We start from the raw sequence: 26,447 nt of genomic DNA on the forward strand, positions 1-26,447 counted from the left end.
CGCAGCAAGGAAAAGTGGCAGACTGGGTGAGCAATTGGGACGAGTAACTATGACTCTCTTAAGGTAGCCAATGCCTCGTTACTTGCGGTTTGGATTAAGAAATCTCGAATAACCCCTAGGAGGAGAAACGATGACTCTTTTATGATACACAACTAGTGACATATCGCTTCTGGCAGACTGGCAAGTACACAAAAAGTAGTAAACTGTGTGAGCAACTGGGAGGAAGAATTATTGCACTATTAAGATAGCCACTTTTTCGTCAAGAGAGGTATTGACTTAGAGAATACCAGTAACCTATGGAAGGAGTAACGATTAATCTCTTAAGATACACTACGAGTGACATATCGCTTCTGGCAGACTGGCCACAGTAAGAAAAAGTGGCAGACTGGGTGAGCAATGGGGACGAGTAACTATGACTCTCTTAAGGTAGCCAATGCCTCGTTACTTGCGGTTTGGATTAAGAAATCTCGAAAACCCCTAGGAGGAGAAACGATGTCTCTTTTATGATACACAACTAGTGAATTATAGTTTCTGGCAGACAAAAACTACACAAAAAGTAGTAAACTGTGTGAGCAACTCGGAGGAAGAAGTATTGCACTATTAAGATAGCCACTTTTTCGTCACGAGAGGCATTGAATCAGAGAATACCAGTAACCTGTGGAAAGAGTAACGATGAATCTCTTAAGATACACAACGAGTGACATATCGCTTCTGGCAGACTGGCCGCAGTAAGGAAAAGTGGCAGACTGGGTGAGCAATTGGGACGAGTAACTATGACTCTCTTAAGGTAGCCAACGCCTCGTTACTTGCGGTTTGGATTAAGAGGTCTCGAATAACCCCTAGGAGGAGAAACGATGACTCTTTTATGATACACAACTAGTGACATATCGCTTCTGGCAGACTGGCAAGTACACAAAAAGTAGTAAACTGTGTGAGCAACTCGGAGGAAGAAGTATTGCACTATTAAGATAGCCACTTTTTCGTCAAAGAGGTATTGACTCAGAGAATACCAGTAACCTATGGAAGGAGTAACGATGAATCTCTTAAGATACACAACGAGTGACATATCGCTTCTGGCAGACTGGCCGCAGTAAGAAAAAGTGGCAGACTGGGTGAGCAATTGGGACGAGTAACTATGACTCTCTTAAGGTAGCCAATGACTCGTTACTTGCGGTTTGGATTAAGAGGTCTCGAATAACCCCTAGGAGGAGAAAGGATGACTCTTTTATGATACAAAACTTGTGAATTATAGTTTCTGGAAGACAAAAACTACACAAAAAAGTAGTAAACTGTGTGAGCAACTGGGAGGAAGAAGTATTGCACTATTAAGATAGCCACTTTTTCGTCACGAGAGGCATTGAATCAGAGAATACTAGTAACCTATGGAAAGAGTAACGATGAATCTCTTAAGATACACAACGAGTGACATATCGCTTCTGGCAGACTGGCCGCAGTAAGGAAAAGTGGCAGACTGGGTGAGCAATTGGGACGAGTAACTATGACTCTCTTAAGGTAGCCAATGCCTCGTTACTTGCGGTTTGGATTAAGATATCTCTAATAACCCCTAGGAGGAGAAACGATGACCCTTTTATGATACACAACTAGTGAATTATAGTTTCTGGCAGACAAAAACTACACAAAAAGCAGTAATCTGTGTGAGCAACTCGGAGGAAGAAGTATTGCACTATTAAGATAGCTACTTTTTCGTCAAGAGAGGTATTGACTCAGAGAATACCAGTAACCTATGGAAGGAGTAACGATGAATCTCTTAAGATACACAACGAGTGACATATCACTTCTGGCAGACTGGCCACAGTAAGAAAAAGTGGCAGAGTGGGTGAGCAATGGGGACGAGTAACTATGACTCTTTTAAGGTAGCCAATGCCTCGTTACTTGCGGTTTGGATTAAGAAATCTCGAAAACCCCTAGGAGGAGAAACAATGACTCTTTTATGATACACAACTAGTGAATTATAATTTCTGGCAGACAAATACTACACAAAAAGTAGTAAACTGTGTGAGCAACTCGGAGGAAGAAGTATTGCACTATTAAGATAGCAACTTTTTCGTCACGAGAGGTATTGACTCAGAGAATACCAGTAACCTATGGAAGGAGTAACGATGAATCTCTTAAGATACACAACGAGTGACATATCGCTTCTGGCAGACTGGCCGCAGTAAGGAAAAGTGGCAGACTGGGTGAGCAATTGGGACGAGTAACTATGATTCTCTTAAGGTAGCCAATGCCTCGTTACTTGCGGTTTGGATTAAGATATCTCGAATAACCACTAGGAGGAGAAACGATGACTCTTTTATGATACACAACTAGTGAATTATAGTTTCTGGCAGACAAAAACTACACAAAAAGTAGTAAACTGTGTGAGCAACTCGGAGGAAGAACTTATTGCACTATTAAGATAGCCACTTTTTCGTCACGAGAGGTATTGACTCAGAGAATACCAGTAACCTATGGAAGGAGTAACGATGAATCTCTTAAGATACACAACGAGTGACATATCGCTTCTGGCAGACTGGCCGCAGTAAGAAAAAGTGGCAGACTGGGTGAGCAATTGGGACGAGTAACTATGACTCTCTTAAGGTAGCCAATGCCTCGTTACTTGCGGTTTGGATTATGAGGTCTCGAATAACCCCTAGGAGGAGAAACGATGACTCTTTTATGATACAAAACTAGTGAATTATAGTATCTGGCAGACAAAAACTACACAAAAAAGTAGTAAACTGTGTGAGCAACTGGGAGGAAGAAATATTGCACTATTAAGATAGCCACTTTTTCGTCACGAGAGGCATTGAATCAGAGAATACCAGTAACCTATGGAAGGAGTAACGATAAATCTCTTAAGATACACAACGAGTGACATATCGCTTCTGGCAGACTGGCCACAGTAAGAAAAAGTGGCAGACTGGGTGAGCAATGGGGACGAGTAACTATGACTCTCTTAAGGAAGCCAATGCCTCGTTATTTGCGGTTTGGATTAAAAAATCTCGAAAACCCCTAGGAGGAGAAACGATGACTCTTTTATGATACACAACTAGTGAATTATAGTTTCTGGCAGACAAAAACTACACAAAAAGTAGTGAACTGTGTGAGCAACACGGAGGAAGAAGTATTGCACTATTAAGATAGCCACTTTTTCGTCACGAGAGGTATTGACTGAGAGAATACCAGTAACTTATGGAAGGAGTAACGATGAATCTCTTAAGATACACAACGAGTGACATATCGCTTCTGGCAGACTGGCCGCAGTAAGAAAAAGTGGCAGACTGGGTGAGCAATTGGGACGAGTAACTATGACTCTCTTAAGGTAGCCAATGCCTCGTTACTTGCGGTTTGGATTAAGAGGTCTCGAATAACCCCTAGGAGGAGAAACGATGACCCTTTTATGATACAAAACTAGTGAATTATAGTTTCGGGCAGACAAAAACTACACAAAAAAGTAGTAAACTGTGTGAGCAACTGGGAGGAAGAAGTATTGCACTATTAAGATAGCCACTTTTTCGTCACGAGAGGCATTGAACCAGAGAATACCAGTAACCTATGGAAAGAGTAACGATGAATCTCTTAAGATACACAACGAGTGACATATCGCTTCTGGCAGACTGGCCACAGTAAGAAAAAGTGGCAGACTGGGTGAGCAATGGGGACAAGTAACTATGACTCTCTTAAGGTAGCCAATGCCTCGTTACTTGCGGTTTGGATTAAGGAATCTCGAAAACCCCTAGGAGGAGAAACGATGACTCTTTTATGATACACAACTAGTGAATTATAGTTTCTGGCAGACAAAAACTACACAGAAAGTAGTAAACTGTGTGAGCAACTCGGAGGAAGAAGTATTGCACTAATAAGATAGCCACTTTTTCGTCACGATAGGTTTTGACTCAGAGAATACCAGTAACCTATGGAAAAAGTAACGATGAATCTCTTAAGATACACAACGAGTGACATATCGCTTCTGGCAGACTGGCCGCAGTAAGAAAAAGTGGCAGACTCGGTGAGCAATTGGGACGAGTAACTATGACTCTCTTAAGGTAGCCAATGCCTCGTTACTTGCGGTTTGGATTAAGAGGTCTCGAATAACCCCTAGGAGGAGAAACGATGACACTTTTATGATACAAAACTAGTGAATTATAGTTTCTCGCAGACAAAAACTACACAAAAAAGTAGTAAACTGTGTGAGCAACTCCGAGGAAGAAGTATTGCATTATTAAGATAGCCACTTTTTCGTCACCAGAGGCATTGAATCAGAGAATACCAGTAACCTATGGAAAGAGTAACGATGAATCTCTTAAGATACACAACGAGTGACATATCGCTTCTGGCAGACTGGCCGCAGTAAGGAAAAGTGGCAGACTGGGTGAGCAATTGGGACGAGTAACTATGACTCTCTTAAGGTAGCCAATGCCTCGTTACTTGCGGTTTGGATTAAGAAATCTCGAATAACCCCTAGCAGGAGAAACGATGACTCTTTTAAGATACATAACTAGTGACATATCGCTTCTGGCAGACTGGCAAGTACACAAAAAGTAGTAAACTGTGTGAGCAACTCGGAGGAAGAAGTATTGCACTATTAAGATAGCCACTTTTTCGTCAAGAGAGGTATTGACTCAGAGAATACCAGTAACCTATGGAAGGAGTAACGATAAATCTCTTAAGATACACAACGAGTGACATATCGCTTCTGGCAGACTGCCCACAGTAAGAAAAAGTGGCAGACTGGGTGAGCAATGGGGACGAGTAACTATGACTCTCTTAAGGAAGCCAATGCCTCGTTATTTGCGGTTTGGATTAAAAAATCTCGAAAACCCCTAGGAGGAGAAACGATGACTCTTTTATGATACACAACTAGTGAATTATAGGTTCTGGCAGACAAAAACTACACAAAAAGTAGTAAACTGTGTGAGCAACTCGGAGGAAGAAGTATTGCACTATTAAGATAGCCACTTTTTCGTCACGAGAGGTATTGACTCAGAGAATACCAGTAACTTATGGAAGGAGTAACGATGAATCTCTTAAGATACACAACGAGTGACATATCGCTTCTGGCAGACTGGCCGCAGTAAGAGAAAGTGGCAGACTGGGTGAGCAATTGGGACGAGTAACTATGATTCTCTTAAGGTAGCCAATGCCTCGTTACTTGCGGTTTGGATTAAGAGGTCTCGAATAACCCCTAGGAGGAGAAACGATGACCCTTTTATGATACAAAACTAGTGAATTATAGTTTCTGGCAGACAAAAACTACACAAAAAAGTAGTAAACTGTGTGAGCAACTGGGAGGAAGAAGTATTGCACTATTAAGATAGCCACTTTTTCACCACGAGAGGCATTGAATCAAAGAATACCAGTTACCTATGGAAAGAGTAACGATGAATCTCTTAAGATACACAACGAGTGACATATCGCTTCTGGCAGACTGGCCGCAGTAAGGAAAAGTGGCAGACTGGGTGAGCAATTGGGACGAGTAACTATGACTCTCTTAAGGTAGCCAATGCCTCATTACTTGCGGTTTGGATTAAGATATCTCGAATAACCCCTAGGAGGAGAAACGATGACTCTTTTATGATACAAAACTAGTGAATTATAGTTTCTGGCAGACAAAAACTACACAAAAAAGTAGTAAACTGTGTGAGCAACTGGGAGGAAGAAGTATTGCACTATTAAGATAGCCACTTTTTCGTCACGAGAGGCATTGAATCAGAGAATACCAGTAACCTATGGAAAGAGTAACGATGAATCTCTTAAGATACACAACGAGTGACATATCGCTTCTGGCAGACTGGCCGCAGTAAGGAAAAGTGGCAGACTGGGTGAGCAATTGGGACGAGTAACTATGACTCTCTTAAGGTAGCCAATGCCTCGTTACTTGCGGTTTGGATTAAGAAATCTCGAATAACCCCTAGGAGGAGAAACGATGACTCTTTTATGATACACAACTAGTGACATATCGCTTCTGGCAGACTGGCAAGTGCACAAAAAGTAGTAAACTGTGTGAGCAACTCGGAGGAAGAAGTATTGCACTATTAAGATAGCCACTTTTTCGTCAAGAGAGGTATTGACTCAGAGAATACCAGTAACCTATGGAAGGAGTAACGATAAATCTCTTAAGATACACAACGAGTGACATATCGCTTCTGGCAGACTGGCCACAGTAAGAAAAAGTGGCAGACTGGGTGAGCAATGGGGACGAGTAACTATGACTCTCTTAAGGTAGCCAATGCCTCGTTATTTGCGGTTTGGATTAAAAAATCTTGAAAATCCCTAGGAGGAGAAACGATGACTCTTTTATGATACACAACTAGTGAATTATAATTTCTGGCAGACAAAAACTACACAAAAAGTAGTAAACTGTGTGAGCAACTCGGAGGAAGAAGTATTGCACTATTAAGATAGCCACTTTTTCGTCACGAGAGTTATTGACTCAGAGAATACCAGTAACCTATGGAAGGAGTAACGATGAATCTCTTAAGATACACAACGAGTGACATATCGCTTCTGGCAGACTGGCCGCAGTAAGGGAAAGTGGCAGACTGGTTGAGCAATTGGGACGAGTAACTATGACTCTCTTAAGGTAGCCAATGCCTCGTTACTTGCGGTTTGGATTAAGAAATCTCGAATAACCCCTAGGAGGAGAAACGATGACTCTTTTATGATACACAACTAGTGACATATCGCTTCTGGCAGACTGGCAAGTACACAAAAAGTAGTAAACTGTGTGAGCAACTGGGAGGAAGAAGTATTGCACTATTAAGATAGCCACTTTTTCGTCACGAGAGGCATTGAATCAGAGAATACTAGTAACCTATGGAAAGAGTAACGATGAATCTCTTAAGATACACAACGAGTGACATATCTCTTCTGGCAGACTGGCCGCAGTAAGGAAAAGTGGCAGACTGGGTGAGCAATTGGGACGAGTAACTATGACTCTCTTAAGGTAGCCAATGCCTCGTTACTTGCGGTTTGGATTAAGATATCTCGAATAACCCCTAGGAGGAGAAACGATGACTCTTTTATGATACAAAACTAGTGAATTATAGTTTCTGGCAGACAAAAACTACACAAAAAGCAGTAAACTGTGTGAGCAACTCGGAGGAAGAAGTATTGCACTATTAAGATAGCCACTTTTTCGTCAAGAGAGGTATTGACTCAGAGAATACCAGTAACCTATGGAAGGAGTAACGATGAATCTCTTAAGATACACAACGAGTGACATATCACTTCTGGCAGACTGGCCGCAGTAAGAAAAAGTGGCAGAGTGGGTGAGCAATGGGGACGAGTAACTATGACTCTCTTAAGGTAGCCAATGCCTCGTTACTTGCGGTTTGGATTAAGAAATCTCGAAAACCCCTAGGAGGAGAAACGATGACTCTTTTATGATACACAACTAGTGAATTATAGTTTCTGGCAGACAAAAACTACACAAAAAGTAGTAAACTGTGTGAGCAACTCGGAGGAAGAAGTATTGCACTATTAAGATAGCCACTTTCTCGTCACGAGAGGTATTGACTCAGAGAATACCAGTAACCTATGGAAGGAGTAACGATGAATCCCTTAAGATACACAACGAGTGACATATCGCTTCTGGCAGGCTGGCCGCAGTAAGGAAAAGTGGCAGACTGGGTGAGCAATTGGGACGAGTAACTATGACTCTCTTAAGGTAGCCAATGCCTCGTTACTTGCGGTTTGGATTAAGATATCTCGAATAACCCCTAGGAGGAGAAACGATGACTCTTTTATGATACACAACTAGTGAATTATAGTTTCTGGCAGACAAAAACTACACAAAAAGTAGTAAACTGTGTGAGCAACTCGGAGGAAGAAGTATTGCACTATTAAGATAGCCACTTTTTCATCACGAGAGGTATTGACTCAGAGAATACCAGTAACCTATGGAAGGAGTAACGATGAATCTCTTAAGATACACAACGAGTGACATATCGCTTCTGGCAGACTGGCCGCAGTAAGAAAAAGTGGCAGACTGGGTGAGCAATTGGGACGAGTAACTATGACTCTCTTAAGGTAGCCAATGCCTCGTTACTTGCGGTTTGGATTATGAGGTCTCGAATAACCCCTAGGAGGAGAAACGATGACTCTTTTATGATACAAAACTAGTGAATTATAGTTTCTGGCAGACAAAAACTACACAAAAAAGTAGTAAACTGTGTGAGCAACTGGGAGGAAGAAGTATTGCACTATTAAGATAGCCACTTTTTCGTCACGAGAGGCATTGAATCAGAGATTACCAGTAACCTATGGAAAGAGTAACGATTAATCTCTTAAGATACACAACGAGTGACATATCGCTTCTGGCAGACTGGCCGCAGTAAGGAAAAGTGGCAGACTGGGTGAGCAATTGGAACGAGTAACTATGACTCTCTTAAGGTAGCCAATGCCTCGTTACTTGCGGTTTGGATTAAGAAATCTCGAATAACCCCTAGGAGGAGAAACGATGACTCTTTTATGATACACAACTAGTGAATTATAGTTTCTGGCAGACAAAAACTACACAAAAAGCAGTAAACTGTGTGAGCAACTCGAAGGAAGAAGTATTGCACTATTAAGATAGCCACTTTTTTGTCAAGAGAGGTATTGACTCAGAGAATACCAGTAACCTATGGAAGGAGTAACGATGAATCTCTTAAGATACACAACGAGTGACATATCGCTTCTGGCAGGCTGGCCGCAGTAAGGAAAAGTGGCAGACTGGGTGAGCAATTGGGACGAGTAACTATGACTCTCTTAAGGTAGCCAATGCCTCGTTACTTGCGGTTTGGATTAAGATATCTCGAATAACCCCTAGGAGGAGAAACGATGACTCTTTTATGATACACAACTAGTGAATTATAGTTTCTGGCAGACAAAAACTACACAAAAAAGTAGTAAACTGTGTGAGCAACTCGGAGGAAGAAGTATTGCACTATTAAGATAGCCACTTTTTCGTCACGAGAGGTATTGACTAAGAGAATACCAGTAACCTATGGAAGGAGTAACGATGAATCTCTTAAGATACACAACGAGTGACATATCGCTTCTGGCAGACTGGCCGCAGTAAGAAAAAGTGGCAGACTGGGTGAGCAATTGGGACGAGTAACTATGACTCTCTTAAGGTAGCCAATGCCTCGTTACTTGCGGTTTGGATTATGAGGTCTCGAATAACCCCTAGGAGGAGAAACGATGACTCTTTTATGATACAAAACTAGTGAATTATAGTTTCTGGCAGACAAAAACTACACAAAAAAGTAGTAAACTGTGTGAGCAACTGGGAGGAAGAAGTATTGCACTATTAAGATAGCCACTTTTTCGTCACGAGAGGCATTGAATCAGAGATTACCAGTAACCTATGGAAAGAGTAACGATTAATCTCTTAAGATACACAACGAGTGACATATCGCTTCTGGCAGACTGGCCGCAGTAAGGAAAAGTGGCAGACTGGGTGAGCAATTGGAACGAGTAACTATGACTCTCTTAAGGTAGCCAATGCCTCGTTACTTGCGGTTTGGATTAAGAAATCTCGAATAACCCCTAGGAGGAGAAACGATGACTCTTTTATGATACACAACTAGTGAATTATAGTTTCTGGCAGACAAAAACTACACAAAAAGCAGTAAACTGTGTGAGCAACTCGAAGGAAGAAGTATTGCACTATTAAGATAGCCACTTTTTCGTCAAGAGAGGTATTGACTCAGAGAATACCAGTAACCTATGGAAGGAGTAACGATGAATCTCTTAAGATACACAACGAGTGACATATCGCTTCTGGCAGACTGGCCACAGTAAGAAAAAGTGGCAGACTGGGTGAGCAATGGGGACGAGTAACTATGACTCTCTTAAGGTAGCCAATGCCTCGTTACTTGCGGTTTGGATTAAGGAATCTCGAAAACCCCTAGGAGGAGAAACGATGACTATTTTATGATACACAACTAGTGAATTATAGTTTCTGGCAGACAAAAACTACACAGAAAGTAGTAAACTGTGTGAGCAACTCGGAGGAAGAAGTATTGCACTATTAAGATAGCCACTTTTTCGTCACGAGAGGTATTGACTCAGAGAATACCAGTAACCTATGGAAGGAGTAACGATGAATCTCTTAAGATACACAACGAGTGACATATCGCTTCTGGCAGACTGGCCGCAGTAAGAAAAAGTGGCAGACTGGGTGAGCAATTGGGACGAGTAACTATGACTCTCTTAAGGTAGCCAATGCCTCGTTACTTGCGGTTTGGATTAAGAGGTCTCGAATAACCCCTAGGAGGAGAAACGATGACTCTTTTATGATACAAAACTAGTGAATTATAGTTTCTCGCAGACAAAAACTACACAAAAAAGTAGTAAACTGTGTGAGCAACTGGGAGGAAGAAGTATTGCACTATTAAGATAGCCACTTTTTCGTCACGAGAGGTATTGACTCAGAGAATACCAGTAACCTATGGAAGGAGTAACGATGAATCTCTTAAGATACACAACGAGTGACATATCGCTTCTGGCAGACTGGCCACAGTAAGGAAAAGTGGCAGACTGGGTGAGCAATTGGGACGAGTAACTATGACTCTCTTAAGGTAGCCAATGCCTCGTTACTTGCGGTTTGGATTAAGATATCTCGAATAACCCCTAGGAGGAGAAACGATGACTCTTTTATGATACACAACTAGTGAATTATAGTTTCTGGCAGACAAAAACTACACAAAAAGCAGTAAACTGTGTGAGCAACTCGGAGGAAGAAGTATTGCACTATTAAGATAGCCACTTTTTCGTCAAGAGAGGTATTGACTCAGAGAATACCAGTAACCTATGGAAGGAGTAACGATGAATCTCTTAAGATACACAACGAGTGACATATCGCTTCTGGCAGACTGGCCACAGTAAGAAAAAGTGGCAGAGTGGGTGAGCAATGGGGACGAGTAACTATGACTCTCTTAAGGTAGCCAATGCCTCGTTACTTGCGGTTTGGATTAAGAAATCTCGAAAACCCCTAGGAGGAGAAACGATGACTCTTTTATGATACACAACAAGTGAATTATAATTTCTGGCAGACAAAAACTACACAAAAAGTAGTAAACTGTGTGAGCAACTCGGAGGAAGAAGTATTGCACTATTAAGATAGCCACTTTTTCGTCACGAGAGGTATTGACTCAGAGAATACCAGTAACCTATGGAAGGAGTAACGATGAATCTCTTAAGATACACAACGAGTGACATATCGCTTCTGGCAGACTGGCCACAGTAAGGAAAAGTGGCAGACTGGGTGAGCAATTGGGACGAGTAACTATGACTCTCTTAAGGTAGCCAATGCCTCGTTACTTGCGGTTTGGATTAAGAAATCTCGAAAACCCCTAGGAGGAGAAACGATGACTCTTTTATGATACACAACTAGTGAATTATAGTTTCTGGCAGACAAAAACTACACAAAAAGTAGTAAACTGTGTGAGCAACTCGGAGGAAGAAGTATTGCACTATTAAGATAGCCACTTTCTCGTCACGAGAGGTATTGACTCAGAGAATACCAGTAACCTATGGAAGGAGTAACGATGAATCTCTTAAGATACACAACGAGTGACATATCGCTTCTGGCAGGCTGGCCGCAGTAAGGAAAAGTGGCAGACTGGGTGAGCAATTGGGACGAGTAACTATGACTCTCTTAAGGTAGCCAATGCCTCGTTACTTGCGGTTTGGATTAAGAGGTCTCGAATAACCCCTAGGAGGAGAAACGATGACTCTTTTATGATACAAAACTAGTGAATTATAGTTTCTCGCAGACAAAAACTACACAAAAAAGTAGTAAACTGTGTGAGCAACTGGGAGGAAGAAGTATTGCACTATTAAGATAGCCACTTTTTCGTCAAGAGAGGTATTGACTCAGAGAATACCAGTAACCTATGGAAGGAGTAACGATGAATCTCTTAAGATACACAACGAGTGACATATCTCTTCTGGCAGACTGGCCGCAGTAAGGAAAAGTGGCAGACTGGGTGAGCAATTGGGACGAGTAACTATGACTCTCTTAAGGTAGCCAATGCCTCGTTACTTGCGGTTTGGATTAAGATATCTCGAATAACCCCTAGGAGGAGAAACGATGACTCTTTTATGATACACAACTAGTGAATTATAGTTTCTGGCAGACAAAAACTACACAAAAAGCAGTAAACTGTGTGAGCAACTCGGAGGAAGAAGTATTGCACTATTAAGATAGCCACTTTTTCGTCAAGAGAGGTATTGACTCAGAGAATACCAGTAACCTATGGAAGGAGTAACGATGAATCTCTTAAGATACACAACGAGTGACATATCGCTTCTGGCAGACTGGCCACAGTAAGAAAAAGTGGCAGAGTGGGTGAGCAATGGGGACGAGTAACTATGACTCTCTTAAGGTAGCCAATGCCTCGTTACTTGCGGTTTGGATTAAGAAATCTCGAAAACCCCTAGGAGGAGAAACGATGACTCTTTTATGATACACAACTAGTGAATTATAATTTCTGGCAGACAAAAACTACACAAAAAGTAGTAAACTGTGTGAGCAACTCGGAGGAAGAAGTATTGCACTATTAAGATAGCCACTTTTTCGTCACGAGAGGTATTGACTCAGAGAATACCAGTAACCTATGGAAGGAGTAACGATGAATCTCTTAAGATACACAACGAGTGACATATCGCTTCTGGCAGACTGGCCACAGTAAGGAAAAGTGGCAGACTGGGTGAGCAATTGGGACGAGTAACTATGACTCTCTTAAGGTAGCCAATGCCTCGTTACTTGCGGTTTGGATTAAGAAATCTCGAAAACCCCTAGGAGGAGAAACGATGACTCTTTTATGATACACAACTAGTGAATTATAGTTTCTGGCAGACAAAAACTACACAAAAAGTAGTAAACTGTGTGAGCAACTCGGAGGAAGAAGTATTGCACTATTAAGATAGCCACTTTCTCGTCACGAGAGGTATTGACTCAGAGAATACCAGTAACCTATGGAAGGAGTAACGATGAATCTCTTAAGATACACAACGAGTGACATATCGCTTCTGGCAGGCTGGCCGCAGTAAGGAAAAGTGGCAGACTGGGTGAGCAATTGGGACGAGTAACTATGACTCTCTTAAGGTAGCCAATGCCTCGTTACTTGCGGTTTGGATTAAGATATCTCGAATAACCCCTAGGAGGAGAAACGATGACTCTTTTATGATACACAACTAGTGAATTATAGTTTCTGGCAGACAAAAACTACACAAAAAGTAGTAAACTGTGTGAGCAACTCGGAGGAAGAAGTATTGCACTATTAAGATAGCCACTTTTTCGTCACGAGAGGTATTGACTCAGAGAATACCAGTAACCTATGGAAGGAGTAACGATGAATCTCTTAAGATACACAACGAGTGACATATCGCTTCTGGCAGACTGGCCGCAGTAAGAAAAAGTGGCAGACTGGGTGAGCAATTGGGACGAGTAACTATGACTCTCTTAAGGTAGCCAATGCCTCGTTACTTGCGGTTTGGATTATGAGGTCTCGAATAACCCCTAGGAGGAGAAACGATGACTCTTTTATGATACAAAACTAGTGAATTATAGTTTCTGGCAGACAAAAACTACACAAAAAAGTAGTAAACTGTGTGAGCAACTGGGAGGAAGAAGTATTGCACTATTAAGATAGCCACTTTTTCGTCACGAGAGGCATTGAATCAGAGATTACCAGTAACCTATGGAAAGAGTAACGATTAATCTCTTAAGATACACAACGAGTGACATATCGCTTCTGGCAGACTGGCCGCAGTAAGGAAAAGTGGCAGACTGGGTGAGCAATTGGAACGAGTAACTATGACTCTCTTAAGGTAGCCAATGCCTCGTTACTTGCGGTTTGGATTAAGAAATCTCGAATAACCCCTAGGAGGAGAAACGATGACTCTTTTATGATACACAACTAGTGAATTATAGTTTCTGGCAGACAAAAACTACACAAAAAGCAGTAAACTGTGTGAGCAACTCGAAGGAAGAAGTATTGCACTATTAAGATAGCCACTTTTTCGTCAAGAGAGATATTGACTCAGAGAGTACCAGTAACCTATGGAAGGAGTAACGATGAATCTCTTAAGATACACAACGAGTGACATATCGCTTCTGGCAGACTGGCCACAGTAAGAAAAAGTGGCAGACTGGGTGAGCAATGGGGACGAGTAACTATGACTCTCTTAAGGTAGCCAATGCCTCGTTACTTGCGGTTTGGATTAAGGAATCTCGAAAATCCCTAGGAGGAGAAACGATGACTCTTTTATGATACACAACTAGTGAATTATAGTTTCTGGCAGACAAAAACTACACAGAAAGTAGTAAACTGTGTGAGCAACTCGGAGGAAGAAGTATTGCACTATTAAGATAGCCACTTTTTCGTCACGAGAGGTATTGACTCAGAGAATACCAGTAACCTATGGAAGGAGTAACGATGAATCTCTTAAGATACACAACGAGTGACATATCGCTTCTGGCAGACTGGCCGCAGTAAGGAAAAGTGGCAGACTGGGTGAGCAATTGGGACGAGTAACTATGACTCTCTTAAGGTAGCCAATGCCTCGTTACTTGCGGTTTGGATTAAGATATCTCGAATAACACCTAGGAGGAGAGACGATGACTCTTTTATGATACAAAACTAGTGAATTATAGTTTCTGGCAGACAAAAACTACACAAGAAGCAGTAAACTGTGTGAGCAACTCGGAGGAAGAAGTATTGCACTATTAAGATAGCCACTTTTTCGTCAAGAGAGGTATTGACTCAGAGAATACCAGTAACCTATGGAAGGAGTAACGATGAATCTCTTAAGATACACAACGAGTGACATATCGCTTCTGGCAGACTGGCCGCAGTAAGAAAAAGTGGCAGACTGGGTGAGCAATTGGGACGAGTAACTATGACTCTCTTAAGGTAGCCAATGCCTTGTTACTTGCGGTTTGGATTAAGAGGTCTCGAATAACCCCTAGGAGGAGAAACGATGACTCTTTTATGATACAAAACTAGTGAATTATAGTTTCTGGCAGACAAATGCTACACAAAAAAGTAGTAAACTGTGTGAGCAACTGGGAGGAAGAAGTATTGCACTATTAAGATAGCCACTTTTTCGTCACGAGAGGCATTGAATCAGAGAATACCAATAACCTATGGAAAGAGTAACGATGAATCTCTTAAGATACACAACGAGTGACATATCGCTTCTGGCAGACTGGCCGCAGTAAGAAAAAGTGGCAGACTGGGTGAGCAATTGGGACGAGTAACTATGACTCTCTTAAGGTAGCCAATGCCTCGTTACTTGCGGTTTGGATTAAGATATCTCGAATAACCCTAGGAGGAGAAACGATGACTCATTTATGATACAAAACTAGTGAATTATAGTTTCTGGCAGACGAAAACTACACAAAAAAGTAGTAAACTGTGTGAGCAACTCGGAGGATGAAGTATTGCACTATTAAGATAGCCACTTTTTCGTCACGAGAGGCATTGAATCAGAGAATACCAGTAACCTATGGAAAGAGTAACGATGAATCTCTTAAGATACACAACGAGTGACATATCGTTTCTGGCAGACTGGCCGCAGTAAGGAAAAGTGGCAGACTGGGTGAGCAATTGGGACGAGTAACTATGACTCTCTTAAGGTAGCCAATGCCTCGTTACCTGCGGTTTGGATTAAGATATCTCGAATAACCCCTAGGAGGAGAAACGATGACTCTTTTATGATACACAACTAGTGAATTATAGTTTCTGGCAGACAAAAACTACACAAAAAGTAGTAAACTGTGTGAGCAACTCGGAGGAAGAAGTATTGCACTATTAAGATAGCCACTTTTTCGTCACGAGAGGTATTGACTCAGAGAATACCAGTAACCTATGGAAGGAGTAACGATGAATCTCTTAAGATACACAACGAGTGACATATCGCTTCTGGCAGACTGGCCGCAGTAAGAAAAAGTGGCAGACTGGGTGAGCAATTGGGACGAGTAACTATGACTCTCTTAAGGTAGCCAATGCCTCGTTACTTGCGGTTTGGATTATGAGGTCTCGAATAACCCCTAGGAGGAGAAACGATGACTCTTTTATGATACAAAACTAGTGAATTATAGTTTCTGGCAGACAAAAACTACACAAAAAAGTAGTAAACTGTGTGAGCAACTGGGAGGAAGAAGTATTGCACTATTAAGATAGCCACTTTTTCGTCACGAGAGGCATTGAATCAGAGATTACCAGTAACCTATGGAAAGAGTAACGATTAATCTCTTAAGATACACAACGAGTGACATATCGCTTCTGGCAGACTGGCCGCAGTAAGGAAAAGTGGCAGACTGGGTGAGCAATTGGAACGAGTAACTATGACTCTCTTAAGGTAGCCAATGCCTCGTTACTTGCGGTTTGGATTAAGAAATCTCGAATAACCCCTAGGAGGAGAAACGATGACTCTTTTATGATACACAACTAGTGAATTATAGTTTCTGGCAGACAAAAACTACACAAAAAGCAGTAAACTGTGTGAGCAACTCGAAGGAAGAAGTATTGCACTATTAAGATAGCTACTTTTTCGTCAAGAGAGGTATTGACTCAGAGAATACCAGTAACCTATGGAAGGAGTAACGATGAATCTCTTAAGATACACAACGAGTGACATATCGCTTCTGGCAGGCTGGCCGCAGTAAGGAAAAGTGGCAGACTGGGTGAGCAATTGGGACGAGTAACTATGACTCTCTTAAGGTAGCCAATGCCTCGTTACTTGCGGTTTGGATTAAGATATCTCGAATAACCCCTAGGAGGAGAAACGATGACTCTTTTATGATACACAACTAGTGAATTATAGTTTCTGGCAGACAAAAACTACACAAAAAGTAGTAAACTGTGTGAGCAACTCGGAGGAAGAAGTATTGCACTATTAAGATAGCCACTTTTTCGTCACGAGAGGTATTGACTCAGAGAATACCAGTAACCTATGGAAGGAGTAACGATGAATCTCTTAAGATACACAACGAGTGACATATCGCTTCTGGCAGACTGGCCGCAGTAAGAAAAAGTGGCAGACTGGGTGAGCAATTGGGACGAGTAACTATGACTCTCTTAAGGTAGCCAATGCCTCGTTACTTGCGGTTTGGATTATGAGGTCTCGAATAACCCCTAGGAGGAGAAACGATGACTCTTTTATGATACAAAACTAGTGAATTATAGTTTCTGGCAGACAAAAACTACACAAAAAAGTAGTAAACTGTGTGAGCAACTGGGAGGAAGAAGTATTGCACTATTAAGATAGCCACTTTTTCGTCACGAGAGGCATTGAATCAGAGATTACCAGTAACCTATGGAAAGAGTAACGATTAATCTCTTAAGATACACAACGAGTGACATATCGCTTCTGGCAGACTGGCCGCAGTAAGGAAAAGTGGCAGACTGGGTGAGCAATTGGAACGAGTAACTATGACTCTCTTAAGGTAGCCAATGCCTCGTTACTTGCGGTTTGGATTAAGAAATCTCGAATAACCCCTAGGAGGAGAAACGATGACTCTTTTATGATACACAACTAGTGAATTATAGTTTCTGGCAGACAAAAACTACACAAAAAGCAGTAAACTGTGTGAGCAACTCGAAGGAAGAAGTATTGCACTATTAAGATAGCCACTTTTTCGTCAAGAGAGATATTGACTCAGAGAGTACCAGTAACCTATGGAAGGAGTAACGATGAATCTCTTAAGATACACAACGAGTGACATATCGCTTCTGGCAGACTGGCCACAGTAAGAAAAAGTGGCAGACTGGGTGAGCAATGGGGACGAGTAACTATGACTCTCTTAAGGTAGCCAATGCCTCGTTACTTGCGGTTTGGATTAAGGAATCTCGAAAATCCCTAGGAGGAGAAACGATGACTCTTTTATGATACACAACTAGTGAATTATAGTTTCTGGCAGACAAAAACTACACAGAAAGTAGTAAACTGTGTGAGCAACTCGGAAGAAGAAGTATTGCACTATTAAGATAGCCACTTTTTCGTCACGAGAGGTATTGACTCAGAGAATACCAGTAACCTATGGAAGGAGTAACGATGAATCTCTTAAGATACACAACGAGTGACATATCGCTTCTGGCAGACTGGCCGCAGTAAGGAAAAGTGGCAGACTGGGTGAGCAATTGGGACGAGTAACTATGACTCTCTTAAGGTAGCCAATGCCTCGTTACTTGCGGTTTGGATTAAGATATCTCGAATAACACCTAGGAGGAGAGACGATGACTCTTTTATGATACATAACTAGTGAATTATAGTTTCTGGCAGACAAAAACTACACAAGAAGCAGTAAACTGTGTGAGCAACTCGGAGGAAGAAGTATTGCACTATTAAGATAGCCACTTTTTCGTCAAGAGAGGTATTGACTCAGAGAATACCAGTAACCTATGGAAGGAGTAACGATGAATCTCTTAAGATACACAACGAGTGACATATCGCTTCTGGCAGACTGGCCGCAGTAAGAAAAAGTGGCAGACTGGGTGAGCAATTGGAACGAGTAACTATGACTCTCTTAAGGTAGCCAATGCCTCGTTACTTGCGGTTTGGATTAAGAAATCTCGAATAACCCCTAGGAGGAGAAACGATGACTCTTTTATGATACACAACTAGTGAATTATAGTTTCTGGCAGACAAAAACTACACAAAAAGCAGTAAACTGTGTGAGCAACTCGAAGGAAGAAGTATTGCACTATTAAGATAGCTACTTTTTCGTCAAGAGAGGTATTGACTCAGAGAATACCAGTAACCTATGGAAGGAGTAACGATGAATCTCTTAAGATACACAACGAGTGACATATCGCTTCTGGCAGGCTGGCCGCAGTAAGGAAAAGTGGCAGACTGGGTGAGCAATTGGGACGAGTAACTATGACTCTCTTAAGGTAGCCAATGCCTCGTTACTTGCGGTTTGGATTAAGATATCTCGAATAACCCCTAGGAGGAGAAACGATGACTCTTTTATGATACACAACTAGTGAATTATAGTTTCTGGCAGACAAAAACTACACAAAAAGTAGTAAACTGTGTGAGCAACTCGGAGGAAGAAGTATTGCACTATTAAGATAGCCACTTTTTCGTCACGAGAGGTATTGACTCAGAGAATACCAGTAACCTATGGAAGGAGTAACGATGAATCTCTTAAGATACACAACGAGTGACATATCGCTTCTGGCAGACTGGCCGCAGTAAGAAAAAGTGGCAGACTGGGTGAGCAATTGGGACGAGTAACTATGACTCTCTTAAGGTAGCCAATGCCTCGTTACTTGCGGTTTGGATTATGAGGTCTCGAATAACCCCTAGGAGGAGAAACGATGACTCTTTTATGATACAAAACTAGTGAATTATAGTTTCTGGCAGACAAAAACTACACAAAAAAGTAGTAAACTGTGTGAGCAACTGGGAGGAAGAAGTATTGCACTATTAAGATAGCCACTTTTTCGTCACGAGAGGCATTGAATCAGAGATTACCAGTAACCTATGGAAAGAGTAACGATTAATCTCTTAAGATACACAACGAGTGACATATCGCTTCTGGCAGACTGGCCGCAGTAAGGAAAAGTGGCAGACTGGGTGAGCAATTGGAACGAGTAACTATGACTCTCTTAAGGTAGCCAATGCCTCGTTACTTGCGGTTTGGATTAAGAAATCTCGAATAACCCCTAGGAGGAGAAACGATGACTCTTTTATGATACACAACTAGTGAATTATAGTTTCTGGCAGACAAAAACTACACAAAAAGCAGTAAACTGTGTGAGCAACTCGAAGGAAGAAGTATTGCACTATTAAGATAGCCACTTTTTCGTCAAGAGAGATATTGACTCAGAGAGTACCAGTAACCTATGGAAGGAGTAACGATGAATCTCTTAAGATACACAACGAGTGACATATCGCTTCTGGCAGACTGGCCACAGTAAGAAAAAGTGGCAGACTGGGTGAGCAATGGGGACGAGTAACTATGACTCTCTTAAGGTAGCCAATGCCTCGTTACTTGCGGTTTGGATTAAGGAATCTCGAAAATCCCTAGGAGGAGAAACGATGACTCTTTTATGATACACAACTAGTGAATTATAGTTTCTGGCAGACAAAAACTACACAGAAAGTAGTAAACTGTGTGAGCAACTCGGAGGAAGAAGTATTGCACTATTAAGATAGCCACTTTTTCGTCACGAGAGGTATTGACTCAGAGAATACCAGTAACCTATGGAAGGAGTAACGATGAATCTCTTAAGATACACAACGAGTGACATATCGCTTCTGGCAGACTGGCCGCAGTAAGGAAAAGTGGCAGACTGGGTGAGCAATTGGGACGAGTAACTATGACTCTCTTAAGGTAGCCAATGCCTCGTTACTTGCGGTTTGGATTAAGATATCTCGAATAACACCTAGGAGGAGAGACGATGACTCTTTTATGATACAAAACTAGTGAATTATAGTTTCTGGCAGACAAAAACTACACAAGAAGCAGTAAACTGTGTGAGCAACTCGGAGGAAGAAGTATTGCACTATTAAGATAGCCACTTTTTCGTCAAGAGAGGTATTGACTCAGAGAATACCAGTAACCTATGGAAGGAGTAACGATGAATCTCTTAAGATACACAACGAGTGACATATCGCTTCTGGCAGACTGGCCGCAGTAAGAAAAAGTGGCAGACTGGGTGAGCAATTGGGACGAGTAACTATGACTCTCTTAAGGTAGCCAATGCCTTGTTACTTGCGGTTTGGATTAAGAGGTCTCGAATAACCCCTAGGAGGAGAAACGATGACTCTTTTATGATACAAAACTAGTGAATTATAGTTTCTGGCAGACAAATGCTACACAAAAAAGTAGTAAACTGTGTGAGCAACTGGGAGGAAGAAGTATTGCACTATTAAGATAGCCACTTTTTCGTCACGAGAGGCATTGAATCAGAGAATACCAATAACCTATAGAAAGAGTAACGATGATTCTCTTAAGATACACAACGAGTGACATATCGCTTCTGGCAGACTGGCCGCAGTAAGAAAAAGTGGCAGACTGGGTGAGCAATTGGGACGAGTAACTATGACTCTCTTAAGGTAGCCAATGCCTCGTTACTTGCGGTTTGGATTAAGATATCTCGAATAACCCTAGGAGGAGAAACGATGACTCATTTATGATACAAAACTAGTGAATTATAGTTTCTGGCAGACGAAAACTACACAAAAAAGTAGTAAACTGTGTGAGCAACTCGGAGGATGAAGTATTGCACTATTAAGATAGCCACTTTTTCGTCACGAGAGGCATTGAATCAGAGAATACCAGTAACCTATGGAAAGAGTAACGATGAATCTCTTAAGATACACAACGAGTGACATATCGTTTCTGGCAGACTGGCCGCAGTAAGGAAAAGTGGCAGACTGGGTGAGCAATTGGGACGAGTAACTATGACTCTCTTAAGGTAGCCAATGCCTCGTTACCTGCGGTTTGGATTAAGATATCTCGAATAACCCCTAGGAGGAGAAACGATGACTCTTTTATGATACACAACTAGTGAATTATAGTTTCTGGCAGACAAAAACTACACAAAAAGTAGTAAACTGTGTGAGCAACTCGGAGGAAGAAGTATTGCACTATTAAGATAGCCACTTTTTCGTCACGAGAGGTATTGACTCAGAGAATACCAGTAACCTATGGAAGGAGTAACGATGAATCTCTTAAGATACACAACGAGTGACATATCGCTTCTGGCAGACTGGCCGCAGTAAGAAAAAGTGGCAGACTGGGTGAGCAATTGGGACGAGTAACTATGACTCTCTTAAGGTAGCCAATGCCTCGTTACTTGCGGTTTGGATTATGAGGTCTCGAATAACCCCTAGGAGGAGAAACGATGACTCTTTTATGATACAAAACTAGTGAATTATAGTTTCTGGCAGACAAAAACTACAAAAAAAGTAGTAAACTGTGTGAGCAACTGGGAGGAAGAAGTATTGAACTATTAAGATAGCCACTTTTTCGTCACGAGAGGCATTGAATCAGAGATTACCAGTAACCTATGGAAAGAGTAACGATTAATCTCTTAAGATACACAACGAGTGACATATCGCTTCTGGCAGACTGGCCGCAGTAAGGAAAAGTGGCAGACTGGGTGAGCAATTGGAACGAGTAACTATGACTCTCTTAAGGTAGCCAATGCCTCGTTACTTGCGGTTTGGATTAAGAAATCTCGAATAACCCCTAGGAGGAGAAACGATGACTCTTTTATGATACACAACTAGTGAATTATAGTTTCTGGCAGACAAAAACTACACAAAAAGCAGTAAACTGTGTGAGCAACTCGAAGGAAGAAGTATTGCACTATTAAGATAGCTACTTTTTCGTCAAGAGAGGTATTGACTCAGAGAATACCAGTAACCTATGGAAGGAGTAACGATGAATCTCTTAAGATACACAACGAGTGACATATCGCTTCTGGCAGGCTGGCCGCAGTAAGGAAAAGTGGCAGACTGGGTGAGCAATTGGGACGAGTAACTATGACTCTCTTAAGGTAGCCAATGCCTCGTTACTTGCGGTTTGGATTAAGATATCTCGAATAACCCCTACTAGGAGAAACGATGACTCTTTTATGATACACAACTAGAGAATTATAGTTTCTGGCAGACAAAAACTACACAAAAAGTAGTAAACTGTGTGAGCAACTCGGAGGAAGAAGTATTGCACTATTAAGATAGCCACTTTTTCGTCACGAGAGGTATTGACTAAGAGAATACCAGTAACCTATGGAAGGAGTAACGATGAATCTCTTAAGATACACAACGAGTGACATATCGCTTCTGGCAGACTGGCCGCAGTAAGAAAAAGTGGCAGACTGGGTGAGCAATTGGGACGAGTAACTATGACTCTCTTAAGGTAGCCAATGCCTCGTTACTTGCGGTTTGGATTATGAGGTCTCGAATAACCCCTAGGAGGAGAAACGATGACTCTTTTATGATACAAAACTAGTGAATTATAGTTTCTGGCAGACAAAAACTACACAAAAAAGTAGTAAACTGTGTGAGCAACTGGGAGGAAGAAGTATTGCACTATTAAGATAGCCACTTTTTCGTCACGAGAGGCATTGAATCAGAGATTACCAGTAACCTATGGAAAGAGTAACGATTAATCTCTTAAGATACACAACGAGTGACATATCGCTTCTGGCAGACTGGCCGCAGTAAGGAAAAGTGGCAGACTGGGTGAGCAATTGGAACGAGTAACTATGACTCTCTTAAGGTAGCCAATGCCTCGTTACTTGCGGTTTGGATTAAGAAATCTCGAATAACCCCTAGGAGGAGAAACGATGACTCTTTTATGATACACAACTAGTGAATTATAGTTTCTGGCAGACAAAAACTACACAAAAAGCAGTAAACTGTGTGAGCAACTCGAAGGAAGAAGTATTGCACTATTAAGATAGCCACTTTTTCGTCAAGAGAGGTATTGACTCAGAGAATACCAGTAACCTATGGAAGGAGTAACGATGAATCTCTTAAGATACACAACGAGTGACATATCGCTTCTGGCAGACTGGCCACAGTAAGAAAAAGTGGCAGACTGGGTGAGCAATGGGGACGAGTAACTATGACTCTCTTAAGGTAGCCAATGCCTCGTTACTTGCGGTTTGGATTAAGGAATCTCGAAAACCCCTAGGAGGAGAAACGATGACTATTTTATGATACACAACTAGTGAATTATAGTTTCTGGCAGACAAAAACTACACAGAAAGTAGTAAACTGTGTGAGCAACTCGGAGGAAGAAGTATTGCACTATTAAGATAGCCACTTTTTCGTCACGAGAGGTATTGACTCAGAGAATACCAGTAACCTATGGAAGGAGTAACGATGAATCTCTTAAGATACACAACGAGTGACATATCGCTTCTGGCAGACTGGCCGCAGTAAGAAAAAGTGGCAGACTGGGTGAGCAATTGGGACGAGTAACTATGACTCTCTTAAGGTAGCCAATGCCTCGTTACTTGCGGTTTGGATTAAGAGGTCTCGAATAACCCCTAGGAGGAGAAACGATGACTCTTTTATGATACAAAACTAGTGAATTATAGTTTCTCGCAGACAAAAACTACACAAAAAAGTAGTAAACTGTGTGAGCAACTGGGAGGAAGAAGTATTGCACTATTAAGATAGCCACTTTTTCGTCAAGAGAGGTATTGACTCAGAGAATACCAGTAACCTATGGAAGGAGTAACGATGAATCTCTTAAGATACACAACGAGTGACATATCTCTTCTGGCAGACTGGCCGCAGTAAGGAAAAGTGGCAGACTGGGTGAGCAATTGGGACGAGTAACTATGACTCTCTTAAGGTAGCCAATGCCTCGTTACTTGCGGTTTGGATTAAGATATCTCGAATAACCCCTAGGAGGAGAAACGATGACTCTTTTATGATACACAACTAGTGAATTATAGTTTCTGGCAGACAAAAACTACACAAAAAGCAGTAAACTGTGTGAGCAACTCGGAGGAAGAAGTATTGCACTATTAAGATAGCCACTTTTTCGTCAAGAGAGGTATTGACTCAGAGAATACCAGTAACCTATGGAAGGAGTAACGATGAATCTCTTAAGATACACAACGAGTGACATATCGCTTCTGGCAGACTGGCCACAGTAAGAAAAAGTGGCAGAGTGGGTGAGCAATGGGGACGAGTAACTATGACTCTCTTAAGGTAGCCAATGCCTCGTTACTTGCGGTTTGGATTAAGAAATCTCGAAAACCCCTAGGAGGAGAAACGATGACTCTTTTATGATACACAACTAGTGAATTATAATTTCTGGCAGACAAAAACTACACAAAAAGTAGTAAACTGTGTGAGCAACTCGGAGGAAGAAGTATTGCACTATTAAGATAGCCACTTTTTCGTCACGAGAGGTATTGACTCAGAGAATACCAGTAACCTATGGAAGGAGTAACGATGAATCTCTTAAGATACACAACGAGTGACATATCGCTTCTGGCAGACTGGCCACAGTAAGGAAAAGTGGCAGACTGGGTGAGCAATTGGGACGAGTAACTATGACTCTCTTAAGGTAGCCAATGCCTCGTTACTTGCGGTTTGGATTAAGATATCTCGAATAACCCCTACTAGGAGAAACGATGACTCTTTTATGATACACAACTAGTGAATTATAGTTTCTGGCAGACAAAAACTACACAAAAAGTAGTAAACTGTGTGAGCAACTCGGAGGAAGAAGTATTGCACTATTAAGATAGCCACTTTTTCGTCACGAGAGGTATTGACTAAGAGAATACCAGTAACCTATGGAAGGAGTAACGATGAATCTCTTAAGATACACAACGAGTGACATATCGCTTCTGGCAGACTGGCCGCAGTAAGAAAAAGTGGCAGACTGGGTGAGCAATTGGGACGAGTAACTATGACTCTCTTAAGGTAGCCAATGCCTCGTTACTTGCGGTTTGGATTATGAGGTCTCGAATAACCCCTAGGAGGAGAAACGATGACTCTTTTATGATACACAACTAGTGAATTATAGTTTCTGGCAGACAAAAACTACACAAAAAGCAGTAAACTGTGTGAGCAACTCGAAGGAAGAAGTATTGCACTATTAAGATAGCCACTTTTTCGTCAAGAGAGGTATTGACTCAGAGAATACCAGTAACCTATGGAAGGAGTAACGATGAATCTCTTAAGATACACAACGAGTGACATATCGCTTCTGGCAGACTGGCCACAGTAAGAAAAAGTGGCAGACTGGGTGAGCAATGGGGACGAGTAACTATGACTCTCTTAAGGTAGCCAATGCCTCGTTACTTGCGGTTTGGATTAAGGAATCTCGAAAACCCCTAGGAGGAGAAACGATGACTATTTTATGATACACAACTAGTGAATTATAGTTTCTGGCAGACAAAAACTACACAGAAAGTAGTAAACTGTGTGAGCAACTCGGAGGAAGAAGTATTGCACTATTAAGATAGCCACTTTTTCGTCACGAGAGGTATTGACTCAGAGAATACCAGTAACCTATGGAAGGAGTAACGATGAATCTCTTAAGATACACAACCAGTGACATATCGCTTCTGGCAGACTGGCCGCAGTAAGAAAAAGTGGCAGACTGGGTGAGCAATTGGGACGAGTAACTATGACTCTCTTAAGGTAGCCAATGCCTCGTTACTTGCGGTTTGGATTAAGAGGTCTCGAATAACCCCTAGGAGGAGAAACGATGACTCTTTTATGATACAAAACTAGTGAATTATAGTTTCTCGCAGACAAAAACTACACAAAAAAGTAGTAAACTGTGTGAGCAACTGGGAGGAAGAAGTATTGCACTATTAAGATAGCCACTTTTTCGTCAAGAGAGGTATTGACTCAGAGAATACCAGTAACCTATGGAAGGAGTAACGATGAATCTCTTAAGATACACAACGAGTGACATATCTCTTCTGGCAGACTGGCCGCAGTAAGGAAAA

This window comes from Schistocerca gregaria, chromosome 1, assembly GCF_023897955.1.
Source record: "Schistocerca gregaria isolate iqSchGreg1 chromosome 1, iqSchGreg1.2, whole genome shotgun sequence".
Lineage (NCBI taxonomy): Eukaryota > Metazoa > Arthropoda > Insecta > Orthoptera > Acrididae > Schistocerca > Schistocerca gregaria.